This window comes from Epargyreus clarus, unplaced genomic scaffold (genome assembly GCF_041222505.1).
Source record: "Epargyreus clarus isolate Ecla_fem2 unplaced genomic scaffold, WU_Ecla_fem_2.2 ptg000015l, whole genome shotgun sequence".
NCBI lineage: Eukaryota > Metazoa > Arthropoda > Insecta > Lepidoptera > Hesperiidae > Epargyreus > Epargyreus clarus.
Window position 1 is genome coordinate 6,245,534 of NW_027332223.1, and position 17,864 is coordinate 6,263,397.

Genomic DNA, 17,864 nt, shown 5'->3' on the forward strand with positions numbered 1-17,864 from the left:
GTAACGTCTTAATATCAGGGGATGAGCCGGGCTTTCTGATATCTAGCGTAACCTAAATCAGACATGAGATAGAGCTTCAATTGTATTAGAGGTCCACAGGCTTCTACTCTCAACATCAATTGAAAAAACATACCTCTTACACCGCACCTATGTTGTACACATAGATACAAATCGGTTTAGCGAATTCGGCACGACAAAAATGACATCAAAGAGGAGCGAAGAGAGGCGTTCGTGTCTCGTTAAGTCGAGTAAGGCGGGCGAGTGCACTTGGGTGCCATAACGTGTATAACGAACGGCGCGGAGTGCACGGCGGCACGCGCCTTCGTTACCACAGCATCTAGTGCACCTACGTTGCACCGTGCGTGGACTAAGTAGCCGAATTGATTCCTAACAACCATTCAGCGCCATAGTCCAATGGTACGGATGTTGAGCTCTCACGATACGAATCCGCGATTCGTATGCGAGAAACGCAGCTCTGTACCCTTACCAGGAGTTTTTACGTTTCGACAAATATGGTACGGGCCAATACGATTTCCTAGTTCTGACACAATCTGCTAGGGGCGCTGATTGGAATTTGTATGGGCAAATACGCAAACAAATACCAAAACAGTCACATTTGTCGAAACGTAAAAACTCCTGGTAATGGTACTGATTAGAAATGTTATCACTCGTTGTAATGTTGAAGGAAAATCATACGTGGAAAATTATGTATGTGGAAGTTCTTAAGGGCGTGTGAAAATCAATCTAGTCACCGTAAGCCCAACAGTAAGACAATAATAACTTTATGACCAGGATGTCACATGTCCGTCTAATGCGTGTTTTTGACAAAGTATAGCATAGTTCTTTCTAAACTAGTGGGTGTCGTAGGAGTCGATTAAGCGAATATAGCCAGCATTATCTTCTTATGAAGTTTAACTGCTATTGGGATAGCAGTAAAAGTATAAAGATAGTAACATGAAGTGAATAACCTCTCTCATTAGGAGAGGCCTCCTATCGTCTACGCAAGGCAAGGCAAGGCAAGGATAGTACTCTTGTATAGGAGTATTATGTCACCTGTATCTGTAATACCATTGTATCTGAATCTGTATCTGAATAGCATTTATAATTTAAATGACATTTACCAAGTATTCAAGGTTGAAACGATAATCTAAAACAAGAAATAAATTTATTATAAGACTTCAAAAGTGCTTTTAAAAAAATTAAAACGAAAAACCACGCGTTGTTAACAAACGGTAATATCATAAATTATTCGCGCTTTTATTCCCTAACGACGTATTTCACTTAAACTATTAACCGGGTTAGTGTCGACCATAATAAGTTTCGCGTACAAATTAATTAATTCCATAAGTTACGGAACTCCAAATTGAAAGTATATTTTAGTGGAACGGTGCGTGTAGTTCGTAGGGAATGCGTGCTACGCGAGACTCATTGATCGATCGATCGATCCAATTTGATTGATTGGCGTCGTGCCTCGGACGAGCGTGGCCGGCGGTGCGCGCACGTCGTACATCGCACTACACTATTTTACTATTGGTCGAAACAACACGTGTCGGGACAAATCGACACTCGAGGAAAACAATGAGCTAACGATTAGATGAATGACACGCTCGCGGCGAGCACAGCGAAGCCCACTTGTACGCACTAAAGTGGGTGCCAAAAATGTTCATGATGTCAAACAGGGACGGGAATAGATACGGAGCGGCGAGACGTGCCAACTCTTGTACCTGAGTAGGTGCTGTGTGTGATACTTTGGCCGTGTGTGAGTGTGTGTGGGTATTCGAGGCGCGTGGCCACGTGCCCAATTCAGTTTAACATTTTGCCTATTTGACAAATCTGTAATGCTACGTATTTATCACTTTGTATTGTACCAATGAGATTCTTTAGAGCGTGATCCAATTGTAACATCTAGTAGGTTACATATGTACAGTGGATTCTCATCTACATCCACGGTGGATATATACGGGTAATTTTGCTGTTGTTATGTGTCCTATGAATGGATTTGAATGACGTCAGTAGTTCCCCTCTGCTTTCTTGACTCAGCTGAGCCCCTTAAGTCCGCCCGTTGAAGTTTTAAGGACCCACAGGACCATCAGCAAGTGTTTATTTGCGTCGAGTGCCCCTGCAAGCACGGCTTTTATACTTCTACTTGTATTTTTCTTCAGGTAATCATCTTTTTCAATTGAATGTCTTTTCACTATACATACATACATCACTTGAAATCAACGAGCAGTCATCGATAAGTTATTTTTGGCCCTCAACATACAAAATCCATATAAGCAGTAGCAATTTAATAAAACATACTCGAAACCTATCCTCGATGGAGCAGATTATTCAAAGGGTCCGGGGCTTGAATCGCGCAATAGAGGCAGGTAACGCGATCATAGGCCAAGATCCAAACCCGGATGCCGCAAATAATTTTTCCGACAAGCCAAAACGAGGGAAAGGTGAAATCTAATTTGCAAAATTTTGTGGCTAGGATGGGAATTAGGTAAGCAAAGTCAATTCTGAATGTAAGTAGAATTTGAATTTAAAATGATTTATAGAGGCGCAGGGGAGTGGCTAATGAGCCGTCACGCAAGAGGGGCGCGTGTTTACGCCTCGCGTTCGCCGCCACTTTTTTATTTCGGCCTCTGGGCGGCGCCACGCGCCTTCATGCGGCATATGTTACGTTCCTTTGACGCAACCTCGAGCACGCCTCGGCCGCTTCGGTGCCACGGGCGGACGCCGTCGGAATACTACAATTACCCCAAAGTAAATATTTGCACACCAGAGAGCCGTCACTCGGGCCGCACTAAAAAGAAAGCCACTTCGCCGTGAAGGAGCCTTAAACTAAGAATTATTCACTCTGCTGAAGTTCCCGACAAGTTTGCATCGCGGTGCCGTAGCTTAACGTTAAAATATGCATTCGTGCGCGGAGTTATCTCGGCCACTTTTGCCGTTGCCGCCGGCGGGCGGTCAGCCGCTGTTTATTCCGGGCTTAATATTACTTGCCCACTTTTAACGCTAATTTTCCGGGACAAACAAAACACTTCAATGCCATAACATTTATTAAGATAAAGTTGGCTCATTTTAAACACAAATCTCGAAAATGTTACTTGCATCAGTGCTGGAACTTATTTGTCATTAGGGAGATTTTGTGACGATCATAAAAGAAAATTAAATGTTCTACAGCTGCGCTCAAGAAAAGGTATCAAAAACGGCAATCTAATAAGCTGCCTACTGTTGTAGAAGCGAATCTTTCCCAAATTTTCGTATCAGGTAGGTAATAAAGCTCAGAGGGCAAGAGTGCCGCGGGGCACGGTGCGAGTGCGAGATTAATGCAACGGAAGCGGGCGCGACCTCTCCAGGTGTTTCATTAAATCGCGAGCGGCGCCTCGGCCGGCTCCGGGCCTCGTACGCCCATTATGAACGGTGTAAGCTCTAGGGCCATTCGCTTTAAGAACGCCCGCGCCACTTTGTAACGGCCTTAATGAATCTTGTTACTTATAGGCTCGCGTAAATTGCCTGTTTTACTAACGTGCCGTCGCCGATGCCTTCTGAGAACTGGAAAAACACCCGTTGCCAGCAAACGATGCTTCCTTTTGAATAATGTAATACTTGAATAATGTTTCTGAGTTACGTTACGGATAAAGACGTCACTACTTTACAAGTTTATTTTATGTGTAGTCCAAGCAAACAGGCCCGCAAATCTGCAAAATGTTATTCACTGGCGTCCATGCCAATTTCAAACAGAACAGTTTCTCCTGTAGTCGATCACAGATGCATTGCTACCCTCGGGAGTAAGTTTGAAAGCCTCATAAATTTTAAGCAAGCCTACGGTACCGATTGAGGTTAGCCTATAGATGTCTACGATGACTTAGGTACATTCAAGTAGTAGCCATTCATTCGTAACTTCCATTCGCGATATATTTTTTTGGGAGCACCGATCGCCGATGTCACAACCGTATTTCCCTGCGTTCGCAACACAAATTTGAATATTCCCAGAAATATTGGTGAAAAACATTGGGTCAATGAACCGGCACCAAGTTACGACACCGTTCGCTGTTTCTGCGGGACAGGTGACCGAAACAGTTCAGTGGGTGCGTAATTAGTTGACGAAAAGTCATGTTACATTAACGTTTCTACGTGACTGAAGTTTGGACGCGAGCGGACTTCTCGGCCCCGATTTACCTACGGGACTCACTACCCGGACTTTTAATGTTACATTTATTACGAAGTTTAGAGTACTACAGTATTCTTTCCTCGTGTATTGTTAGTTATTTATAAGATCGATGTAGAAAACGTATGCAGTCTTTCTGATGATAAGTGGACACTGTGCCGCATATGAAACAACTCCATAGAACAGGGGTTCTGTAGTATTGGTTGTTATGGTTCTGTCTGGTTCATCTGGGAAAAGTATGCTGTTTTTCTTCATGTGTTACAGGATTCCAATAACTATTGACTGCTGTAATCTTGCATCGTACAGGTGTGTACATACAAATAATTTGGTAACTATGACAACAGCTATTTTTTATGTTTATATGGCAATAAAGTGCCTTTCAGCCTGTTGTTATAAGTTTCATTGACATAATAATCGGGGTTTATTGGAGAGCTTTAGCATTCCTAATAATTCTATGTAGCAACCTCAAAGAAATATAAGATTTTCTTTCGTATAATTTGGAATTATGTTAGAGTCTTATCTTAAAGTAAATGTGACCTGAGCTACTCGGCGAGTATTCGGTTACTTAGTATAACTTGTACACGGGTAATCTTTAGTGTATACGCATTTAAGTAATACATTTATGTGTATCGTATGCCATTACCCGGAGAGCGAAGGAAAATCCTCAGCGAGGCCGAGCGGTCGCTTAACCAGTTTAGCAGTGCTGATGCAGTAATTAGTCTAAGCAGCACTAGACGGAGCGCCCGTTTCACGCTCCACGCCTCGACTCACATACATTGACTCACTTGCTCACTTGATTCAGTGACACATTCGCCTCATTATTCAACTAGAACGTATTAGACGCTTATTTTAAGACTCAAAAGTCTAGACACCGGCTATACCCTACACTCGTCTTCGTGTGACAATGCCATCGCAACAAAGGTTTCTAGGACGTAGCCGCAACGGTATTTCTTTTGCTTTTGTATCGCAGATTTAAAGGAGAACTCTGTCGCGCAATGAACTAGATTCTAAAGTTTTGTCATCGGCTGCCATCCCAGGAGACAAATGCGATTCACCGTTCCTTCTTCTAATGGATGATTCCGAATGGACTAAGAGCAAAGTTGAGTAAAATGCTACATAGAAAATAAAGTAGTATCAAAGATATTTCTTGTTATAACAGCTACTTTATCAAGAATTAATTATTACAAAGGATAATTTGGAACACAAAATTGCGTTATTCGGGCTAAAATTAATCTCAAAATCTTATTCATGGCTAAAGTTTCGCATTATTTTTATTTATGTCCTACAAGCAACGGCTAGGTTCCTATTAAACTGTACTGTGGCAGATAAAAGGCGATAACTGCGAGTCGGGCTAACTACAAAATAAAGAGCTTTTAGTAGGTACGATAAGGGAAGTTTAAGGGGAGTTTTCGGGCTCGGGTCGGACCGATAAATTGGGCGGCACTTAATTATGATCTCGGGCGGCATCTTGCAAGCGGCTAATGTCCCGGAGTCGTTTAATGCGCGAACTTGTAGTCTCAGCTCCGGCGGGCGTGATAAATTTCCATCTGCGCCCCGCGCCCGGCCCCAGAGGTACCACGGAGCCCGACACACGCCCGTCTAATTTGTACACCTTAACTCGGTACTACGCGCCGCTTCGCACGTCGCTCGACCCGACCGCAAAACTTCCAACTTGCGAGCAAGTGCTGTAATACTGACTTCTAAATCGAAATAACAGGACTACACTAGGCACTTTACGCAACAATTTTAACTCCACTAATTGCGGGTACGGCTTTGTATTTCCAGATTTTTTTAATACAGAAGTAGCAAATGAGCACGCAGTCCACTTGATGGTAATCAGCTTCTGCTACCCATGGACCCATTTAAGTGTCGTTAAATAATAATATTACACCTACGAATGTAAAGCACTTAATATAATAGCAAAAGAAAAAATAAACAACGATCATAAAACGCTAACCTAATCAAAGAGACTAGGGCGCAGTAAATGAATTCCAGTTAAAGCAGTCTCGGGTCTCCGATGCATACGTCGACGTTCCCACGCTACATCGTATTCCACTCACTAAAATCCGAGAACTTAGTAAATGTTCGCATAAATCAATTTTCTTTGTACAACCGAGTTATTAGCCGATGTGATTTACGGCGGAAGACAAAAGTTTGTTCGCTTCACGCCGCCTTCATTTGCCGGTTGACATTGAACTAATTTCCAACTAACTTTATGGTTAGAAGAAATTATATGCAACGTAGCATAAAATACGTGTACTTAATTTTTTTCATTGCAATAACGTAAAAGTTTTAATATCGTTATATGATACGTATGTATATTTAATTAGTGACCTGTACAATACAGAAACGTGAATTCTCGTAGCTCTTTTGAATACTGAAACCGAGTTATAATAAATCTTGGGTGTTACCCAGTGCGCAATATTAGGCGTTTGCTCGGCTGGGTACATTAGGAAGTGTCAGAATGTTATTGCGCCGTGTTAGGTTAATGTGGAGGCGGTCGAGGCTTTGCGAGAACGAGGGGAGCACAGCAGGCTCCCACTATTACAAGGGATTGTTGTTTCCTTCTTTGCAGTTCAGAAATTAGGCCGTGAACTCCCTTTGAAGTAAACGAGTGTCTACGTGGTGTCGAAAATGATGAACAGGTGTATGTGAATCTGTGTTAAGTGCACACATCCAACAGTTAGAAGAACGTTTCCTAAGTGCGGCTTCAGCCTTACGTATGAAAGATAGTTTTTGTGCTACGGTATGCGGGTGCATTACGCATGGCGTCACGGATACGTGGCAAACCCCTTTATGTGAGAAAATTGCGGCACTTTCTTTTAGCATGACGTGGCACAGTCGGAACCGCGGCGCCGCGGAACCCTATAGGTATAATTAAAGCGGGCAAGACGATGGCGAGACGTTACGCCGTCCTAACGACTTTTATGGCGTATGTAACATTGCCGGCACATAAAATAAATGTGCCGCCCCCGACGCCTCGATATAGCACAGTATTCGCAGATTAATAGCGTCGAAATGTTTACTCTCCCGCTACACGACTGCCATTATTCGCAATCTTAACATATTAACGAGACAAGTATTGAAAACTGTTCTCGTTTTATTACCATTGGGATTTTACATCGAATATAAAAAGAGACATAAAATTGACTTTTAATGGACGGTATTCGTATGATTCAAGCAATTAACATATTTATCTATAAATTTAGTACAGGAAAATAGTTTCTAACACTTAATGGCATGCAATCTTATAAAATATCTCTAAGTTTGATGTCCATACGACTCGCACAAATGGAGGACGGTCTTCCACACTTTGCGAAAACAACATGCTCATTTTCGCTTTTACACAAATGAGGGTCGTCGTGTCGGGCGTAAAAGGCAGGTAAAGTTTTAAATTCGGCTAGGAGTGTGTAGGAGATAATGAGTAATCATAGCAAACAGGCAGGTCGGAGGCCGTAACGCTGGATTGCGGCGGTGTGAGTGCCGGTGACCGGCGGCCCGTCCCGACCCGTCATTTAAATCTTTATACGTCCACATTAGCTTTATAGGCGACGGGGAGCTTTCTCCGGCGTTAGCGGCGCCTGAGTGCACTTTTATTGAGGATGAAATACCGTAATTGCCACTCGGCGCCAAGCCGTGACTGACGATTTTTGTACGTGCTAATTGTACTACGCCACGCGCGAATTATGTGACCTCACCAAATTTGATACAACACCGACGTATAAACCACCCCGCGAGCTGTACTTAGGTATATCACACGCGAGCAGGCGCGCCGAACGGATTCCGAAGATTCCGCGTTTCCTTTCCGTTTGGGTATTAGCGATAACACCTCGTGCGATGTCGAGGATGTTTTCGCGGCAAAGGAGACGGAATTAAGGATGATAAATAGTATTAGGAAACATAATGGGGTCTATATTCAGAAATTCGGGCCCCGGGGCCCACATAAAAAGGGAAATATTCAAAACAATAACCGCTTTTCATATCTCAATCCCCAAACAGCCGTAATCTTGACAAATGACGGTCTTTCAAGTGTAGTCGGCACTACGGGCCGCATTGACAAAGCCCCAAATAAACTGACGCGGACACATAAATAAGCATATTCGATGTTTTATTGACTGGAGGAAATGCGAAGGAAATAGTTTCCCGCATCATTACGCCAGACATCAATCAAGGGACATTCACTAGTAGGGCACTCTTCGGGAGCGTATCGAGTGGGTCGATTTAAATGGTGCGGTCAGGAGCGCGTGGATAATTGAGTGTTATGTTTCGATTAAACGATGTTGTGCGACGAATACTGGCTTGCTCGAGTTACAGTTATTGCCCCTTTTTGCACTTAAAACACATCAGATTATTCCAAATCGTTAACCTTTTGTGTCAATACAAAACATATAGGTATATTGAATCAATTCGTAAATTTTGTGTTCGGGTTCGGAAGTTAATTGGAAAATAAATTTAAATTTTATTTTATTAAAATGGAATTCACGAAATATAATTGAATTACGAATAATTTAAAGAGTGGATACGAGAGAATATACGAGGTTTATGAACGTGTAGATCTGCAAATAAAAAGCTACTGTATAGTAGTATACTTCTAATTATAATGTATCAATGATAAAAATCTCCTTCAATTAATAATCTGAATAGAAATATTCTGTATTTGCTTCTATAACTGCTTTATTTCATTCATTTCGTAATCCTAAGCGCGAACAAGACTTCATAAATAATTTAATATTGTTTTATTTAAAAATATACCTACACTAGAGTTTCCACACACTGAGTGGAAGCTCGTTGAAAATCATGAGTACTATGGAAATAATCCTCGGGATTTCGTTTCAAAAATCATAAAAAGCAATTTTCAACATTATTAAAACATCGTATGTTATGTTGGCTAAAAGAAACTATATTGCAGTAAAATATTCAACAATAAAATGTGCATTTTGGCAACGGTTAGCGTCTTGTACGCACGGGCGGAAAGAGCACGCGCGCGGTAGCGGCTAGGGCGCTACGCCGCCCTACAATGTCTACGATAATTCAAACTGCGGATTTGTCTATAGGTAGGGCTTGTTTTTTTTTAACTGTTAATTGATGTTATTTGGTGTTGTTTTTAAATTAAAAATTAAACAATTAAACTCCTCCATGTAACAATTAAATTATATGGATTTAATAAATTTAAACTCCCCCGTATTATTATATGGAGGAGTTTAAATTATTATTATGGATAAATTCTGAGCTCAAAAGTGTGAAAAAAAATGATTGCAGGTACGTATATGTTTTCTATTATATTAGCTGGGCATGGTTGATTCCTAAAGTAGGTCAAATATTCATTGGCTTTGTAAAAGGAGAATGAAAACCTACAATATGCTTATTCAATTTTCCTTTGAATACTTTTAGTACAAAGTAATTTCAAGTAAAATTCCGACCCCCATAAAATTTAGGTCTTATAAGCGTCGGTTCCACATAGAGTGCACGATATCTGCATTGTAGGCGTCACGGCGCCGGCGGGTCTGGCGTCGCGGCGGCGGCGCATACATCAGGCACGCGACGGCCGGCCCCTCACCCCACATCGCCTCACCCCCGCGCCGCCCGCCCCGCCAATTACCAACATTGGAGTTACCAGCTCGGCTCCACTGTATTTCCTGGCCAATGGTACTTTTAAATGTGACTTTTGGAGCACTAAATTTTAAAAGTATTTATTTACACAAGCCCTAAATCTCGCCTTTGTTATTTTCGAAAGTTACAAAGCTCCAGACGAGCAAGGCAATATTTGAAAAGACTCGTAAATCCTAGTACAACTTTTAGTTACAGTCAGTTTAGAGTCGTATAACCGAAGCGAATAACAGCTCACGGACCTCTAAGCTCCTCTAATCACTTAGTAACTTACAACATGGGATGTTTGTCTACTTTGGTTTTACGAATTGACGGTAAAATAACACTTATTTTGCACGTTTGTGTTATGTAATCAGCACAGATTTAACAAAAATTAACACTATTCACGGACACTTCTACGCAATATCGATAATAAAAAATGATCTACAGTAGATTAACTATGTTCTAATTTACGATATTGTAAAATTTATTATAATGAATGACTTCTTTTCTTAGAAAGAAAATAGAAATTGTATCAACTAGCCATTTTATGCATTGTATTCGCTACTGCTATTTATGTAAGAATTACGATAGTAACGTAGAATATTTATAGTATCTGTCTATACTAAATTACATATACTACAGTTGATTATAATTGTGCATAATTCTATACCATATTCTTAGATTAATTAATAATTGATCTGCGGAGTAGCAGCCATACATACATACTTGCAAACACAGATATCGTCAATGTGAGTATAATTTACTACCTACATAATCAAACTACGTCATAATATAACATGTATGTGCGAATAAGTGGTAATAACAAAATTGGATACTTGCAAAATTAAAATTAAAAGTCTTACAAAACGGCTCGATTTAAAATGGCACCTTGTCCTAAATGAATTATAACAATTTGGACAAACCTTCAACAAATACAATAGTACAAACAAATAAAATCATTATGTTTAAGTCTATACATCCGTTAATTATGATGAAACTCCTTTATATTCGTGAGGCCTAGTCCGAATTCACGGGAAAAACTTCGTCTCGTACAAAACTATAGACAGACCTCGAAGACGCAAACGTAATCTGACATCACAACATAATTGCCTCCAATCGGAATAATCTGAATCGGTGACTCACGTTTGCGTATAGGACGTACCTACAATATGTAATTACTTGTGAACCGGTTCTATCTTCTTCAAGATGCCATTATAATGCCACTGGATCTATAAAGGAAGTGTCTTTGTTTTTAATTATTTTATATGCCACTATTATGAGTAATATATGAACGGAAACCGATGATGTGACATTAAGCTGTAATATATGTAAATTTTATGTGTATTTATACATTTTTAAACTAGTTGTGCGCACGATTTCGCCCTCGTCGAGGGTCAGATTTGTTTACACAGATAACATATTGAAAAGTAAAAGTGTACGCAATCGTAACATTTTGGAATCATTTCACAATGATAGTGAAGTGTTTTTAGTTAGTTATTTTGTTTAAAACCTGCGATTAACTAATTTAAAAAGAACCCTATTACAGACATAATTATTTTATTTTGAAAAGGGTGAATTAAAATTAGTGTTATCAAAACCTGTCATGATCATAAGCACTCATGTTGCATAAATAGATCCTTGTATATAAACGACGTTTCAAAACGAGCATTTTATTTAATTTGTCTTCAACAATAGAGGTTTTACAATTAAGATATTATTTCTGAACATCTTCTTATATGAACGAGATAGAGATGTTTCGTCCTTATTTCATAACTCGTGGAGTTAAAATCTTTTAAAGTACAATACCTATTATAGCGGCGAACGACATAATTATACCGAGTGAATGGACCGATATGAATAGGAGACATAAAATGCGAGTGGGGCCTATATAGTATGCAAAATTAACGGTGGCATGTTCTTTATCTACCCGCTTTCAGGTCTAGAAGCACGTAAGTCTTCATAATGGCAACATTAATCTATAGATAAGGGTCTCACGGCGGGTTAAACATCGGGTTCCGGTTGGGTCGCCACGACACTGCACGCCGGTCGCAGCCAGTGTCGCCAGCCCTATTGTTAGTCTTAATAAATAGGGACACATGACTGAACTGCATACATAATAATACATTGTTTTAAAACTCTTATCTTTATTCAAATTACACGAAGATTGAGTATGACTGGCCGCGGAATCACATAACAAGACACCATATAAGGCAAAGCAAGCAAAAAACGTACACTTAAGTGTCCATTTGCAGATGTGTTATAAAAAACTAAACAAAATAATTCGACAGCATTTTATTGAGCTTGTTCTACAAATTGTTTTTTTTTCGTTTATTGCAATTATTATTCAGTTAAGCGTATAAAACAGAAAATCCAACGTCGAACAATCGCGTATTTGTAGTCATTGTCAACTACTGAATCTCCACTAAATTCACTAAAAAGGAACGTTATTAAACGTCTGAAATTTCCAACATTTCGACGGCGGCAGTATACGACAACACTGTACTCAAAGCACCGTGAAACGACAGTATGTCCGTCGGCATTGCGAGCTGCACGCCCGTGCTCTATTCTCCCATTATCCTATGCAAATCCGGATTTCCCAAATATCGTGTACCGCCGCGGGCTACCTGCTATCGCGGCTATTAATAACCCGCCGTGTTACAAATACCGAGCCGGGCTAGTGCCGCTAGTGAGGCCACTTCCTTCCACTTTTGATGGACTTTTCATGCATCGTTTACAAAAATTGTATGAAATTAAACTTTCAGAAACGTTTAGTTAGTAGCACTTCGTGGCTGTAGGAAGTCATATTACCGTCGTATCTATTTCAACTTAATATATTTCTGTTCTGCCAATAGGCGGAAGGATAAATTAGATAAATATTTAGCAGAACCATAATATTTCATGATATAGTATCAGTAATACTGCCAGTATTACCGAATGTGACAGATATTTTATATTCTATTTTTAGTGGTACAAAAAGTTTATTTTTCCTGCAACGATAAGTTAGATACTGAACTTTCCATAATTACTATGTACAATTTTGCACAAATAGGAACGAATAAAGGATAAATCTAAATACTCTGTTAAAATACTTACTAACCGAATTTTCCAATTTCAAAAAATGTCATACATATAAAATTTCCTTGTCCTATTTTGTATATCGAACGTGTGGCAACACCACAGGAGGCACGAAGCCGAGCGTTTAGCGACGACGAAATAAACTAGCAGTATGGTAGACTACTTTATGCGCGGCGAGTGGTATTACACATTTTGCAAAATTGATGCGATAAGCCCGCGTAATGGATATCTTGTGGGGTACACGCTGAACCGTGTAGAACACGATCTAATACCGCATGTGTCTGGAGGTTTAAAATAAACATGAAACTTTATAGCCACCGGCGCGAACGAACGTTTGATCGAATGCGAGATTGTAGAATGGTCTGAAATATATGTCTTCTAATAGCAAGCAGCGCCAAAATACTGTAGGTATACTGGTTTGAAGGATGTGGCAAGACGGAACCACTTATAGGAATCCCGGCCAGGTCTCAAGTGTGGAAACGCATATACGTACATTTGATTAAAGGTATGAGATCAATCCGTAGGCGTCAGCGATACCGTCAGACACTGTTCGCTTGATCGCTACTTCAGTTTCGTAAAAACAAATCAATTTAGGGAAACAGAAAATTCAAGCTTTACTTTTGACTGCGACAGGACCACAACCTATATCTATGCCTATCTTGATTGCTCGCGATGTTTAGGTTTTTTAAAGTAAACTAACTTCTAATCTTTAGGGCTATTATTAATGATCATGATCAACTTCAGATAGGACTCCTATTATCTGCCCACAGAACAACGGTGACCATTCAACACGAAACTGATCTACGAGCCCTAGACCTTTATCGCTAGACGGCTAGGGCCACTAATCGTAAATCGGCAAGGCACTACACCGAGGGTGGCAGGTACGTCTATCGATCATAACTTAGTTTCATAGTGATTATCTTCAAGGTAGGGAAGTATCGCGTGAAAGCTATCGCGCCAACAATCGGCTCACGATTAAATTAACTTAGTGTTTAGTTAATATCATTATGTATTCGTTACGACGATGGGAGTTTCAACATCGGGGTTTGGCTGCAACCCCTTTAATATTCTACTCCAGGGCACGGACCTCTCCCTATAAATGGGGAAGGCCTGGTCTATCTAGAAATATTAGGGTTAAATATATGAATTTTCCGCTTAGTATTTAAAAAACAGTGTTTTTGAGACAACTTTTTAAACATTTTTCTGTGTTTATTTTTTATTTTACGACTGTGGTGCAATGGTCAAATCATCAAAACATTATGTTACTCTAACCTTAAAATATGCAGCTAATTTCTTTATAGTTTCGAATGGATGTGCTCAATTCATATCTCATCATTATTCACATTAAGATCCAGTCACGAGGCTCATTTTCTAAGTTTTATAATTTGAAACAAAAACGAGCGAATCAGAAACACACATTGCGTTCATTACTTGTATCCCCTCCATTGTAATGTTCCGAGTCATTTGAGTCGCATTAGTGCCACGGCGGCACACCAGCTTGTATTCATTTGTACGCGAATTTTAGAAGATCCATGTTTAGATTTTATAAAACGAAAGCAAACATGCAAGAGGAACAAAAGAACAACGCCAACATTTCTAATTTTTAAACTAAGTTTTTAATTTTTTATGTGTTTCTACTTTGTGTTTTACATTAAAATATTCTAATTCAGTCAGTGCTTTACAACGGTGAATCCATAATTCAACACGTATTACTAGATCTGAGGTTGTGATTACCGGAATCACTTATGCCCGTATGTGTAGAGCCGAGAGAAGGCACGGCAAATTCACAATTAAATAACACTTTAATATCAATTCGTCTCAGAATTTCTCGCCCATTAAGTGTGAACTGGTAAAAAAAGTCTCGACTGAATACATTTCAAAAACATTTGCGTTGCGAACGCTTTTTGTATCGCGCGCTTGTTTTACTTACACAGTAGTTTTTTATCTCATTAAGGCGCATGACTTTTTTGCGTTTAATTGCGAAAATCGCATGCCGCATCTTTGTGGTATTATCATTGCTGTGAACAAACATTTCATGCATTCAACGACATAAAAAAAAGAAAAGAAAAGAACTATACGATTCCAAATTAAATAAGTGAAATGGGTCCGAGAATACTGCGAATATTTGCATATTTATAATAGAGAACTAGGAAACATGCAGTTAACTAAATAAGTGGCTACTGTTGTTCATAGACATTTTTAATCAATCCCAGATAGAACCAGTGTCCTAATTGAGCTGACAGATGTAATACTCTTGAAGACTAAGTTGGAACGTCTCGTTTAGAATCCCTTTATTACCACAACAAGAACACAAGCAAGTGTTTAACTGTTATAACAAAATAAATAAATGTTGCAGTCGAACCATAACGGATTCGAGCTGCAATTTTTTGCGAATATTCATTAAAAGCACACACTTAGGTAAAATAATAAAGCTGTCGACATAGGAAAACTGTAAGGCAGCATCAAATTCGAACAGATTAAACTCTATAACAAACTCTGTTAATTCCTTTTAATTAGTTTTTGAACAAAATTCATAGACGATGAACATATCGAAGCCGGATAATTCCTTTCATCACGTTTTTTCACGAAAATAATGTTTTCTTTTTTATGTAACTTTATTGAAAAGTTGTGTAATAATAAATTGAACTTAGACGAAGTGCTTGTATGTGAATGTGTAAATATAAGGAAGCGAAATTTTATAGAACTATTGAACTTAAGTATTACAGACTTATGTATGTTATTATTTGTGCCTGTGCATGACGTCATTAGTAATAGTCATCACAGGTTAAAACTGTGATGTTTGTATTGTCGTAGATAAGCAAAAGGTAATGAGTAATGACATTAGAGACGAGGGCAGCACGGTGACACTGACAGTGACAGGTGATAGGTCATAGACTAATATATCTTTGTTATCGTTAAGAAACATGGAGTTATGCTGGCATTGACGTCTAGCAGATATGGTGGCCAATTACTTTTTATATGGTGACAAAAATAATATTTCGCAAAAATAATTATTTCGCGAGGTATTGGATAAAAGTAGTTTTGCTACTTAACGTAAAAAATATAAAGGAAATTAGGTACTTAGTTTGAATACAAATTTACATAATTTATGCTTAAATATAATCTTGTATAAGGATATTACTTTAACCTCTATATATTATAGTGTTAACGGACACAGTATGTACATTTTGAGTTAGTATAAATAGCCAAATATGTAGTGTGTTATCAAAAATGCAAAAGCAAAAAATATATATTTCATTGCAACAACGCTTGCCCTTTCTCAGTCAGTGTTTTTTCCCTTCCAATCAACATTTCCAAAGCAGTGGTAGACATAAAGCTATGTCATTGTAATCATTATTCCATAGTGGCGGAGGGTGCGAGTTGTGGACCGAATAGAAATGGCGTAGGGTGGCAGATAGTAAAATCAATATTTATAGTGGTAAACGCAAACAAATTTTGGGATTATATTTTTTGTACGGAATGCACAAATTTCATATTTGATGTTACGACGAAATACGTGAAAATGCTACGACAAAATCTGACGAATTTATTTTAAATAACGCTAAACAGTCGAGACACAGAAAATAAATTTATTTTTAAAACGGATAAATTTGAAGAGATTTACACACAGAATGTAATATGTTATAAGTATGTATAAAAAAAAATAACAAATTTAAATTACTTAGGAATAGCAAGTGCAAGATAGTTGAAAGTAATTTACAGTGGCGATTTAACATACCCAACATGTTTTTTTTGACAAATTGCACGTTGATCATATTGCGCCCGTTTGTGATTTTGCACTTTAGACATTATGCGCCTAACCCTATTTTTCCGTAGTTATTTCCTGCCCTACATGAGGGCGCACCACGCCGTCCAAGTGGAACGTAAGTTTTCCCACCTAACACGCTTATAATTTGAATATAACGGAATAACTCAACGGTTTAACTCATTACATTTTCAAGGGGCTGCAGTTACCGTGTTTCATTTATCGCGTAAATCTTGTAAAACAGGTTAGCCGAATAAAGGGGATGGATCATCGCGAGGTCAGAGGCCCGGGGTCAGGTCGAATCAGGTCAGCCGCTAAAAGTAATCCCTTTAGTTTAGGACGCATTAAGCAACCGCTTTCTTTCTAACTGTAAAGTGGCAGACGTGTACGCAATCTATTTGATGACCCCTATCGGGAAAGGTACGGACGCCTGTAACGAAACTGGATCCATGTTTTATGAGAATCTATTTTTATTTCCACGAAGGTATTGCCACGTATCAACAGCGTATCTCTAACGACATGCAAGGTTAAGTGACGAGTGTGGTTGGGCTGGAATGGTAATTACATTAACAAATTACGGTCCCATTGCTGGGCACGTGGAAATAAGAAGAATTTATGCCATAGATGGCATGCTGTTGAATTATGGATTATTTGTAATAATTAAAAATATGAGAGGTTTTTGGCCGTGTAGAATGTGCCTGATCCTCTAAACTACTGAATTATCAGGCGATATTACTATTTTCTACCACGATGGACATTAGAGACAATTATTTCTTTACTTTAATTAAAACGGTCAAATTCAATTTAATTTAATAAAATCGAAACTAAACAAGGGCGTTCTACCAATATTTCTTGGTTTGTATGATAATGCGTTCATGCGTGCATTTCATGCGTGCGGTAGTTGTCTAGCACAAATTATCAAGTTTGGATACGTTAACGTTATTTCGTACGTACGAAACATCTAGTCCTTTTGAGACTCACTCGCGCACCCTGAATCTATCTTTAACTACACAGTGTCTTCAGTTCTGAAGTTAAATACAAATACTCAAATGCCGTCATCTACGAATTTGATCCCGAACACGAAATTCCCCCCAGAGTTTCGGTAGTAACAACAAAACCTCTCCAGTCTATTACTCGACCCGTCCGTTTATATTTATACGATACAATAACTAATGAAAATGAAGAAACGCAATTATCGTCTGGGGAGAAGTGTTATTCCTCCCTTATTATAAGGGCGAACACTTACAAGCGTCGCGGTGACTTAGTGGGCGGGCG

The 17,864-nt window shown here is 39.1% G+C and overlaps 1 protein-coding gene across 16 annotated transcripts in view; it reads right to left on the bottom strand.

Moving 5' to 3' along the window:
- mbl (splicing regulator muscleblind) overlaps positions 1-17,864 on the bottom strand; it is a 354,372-nt gene that overhangs the window by 18,149 nt on the left and 318,359 nt on the right. The window lies entirely within an intron of this gene.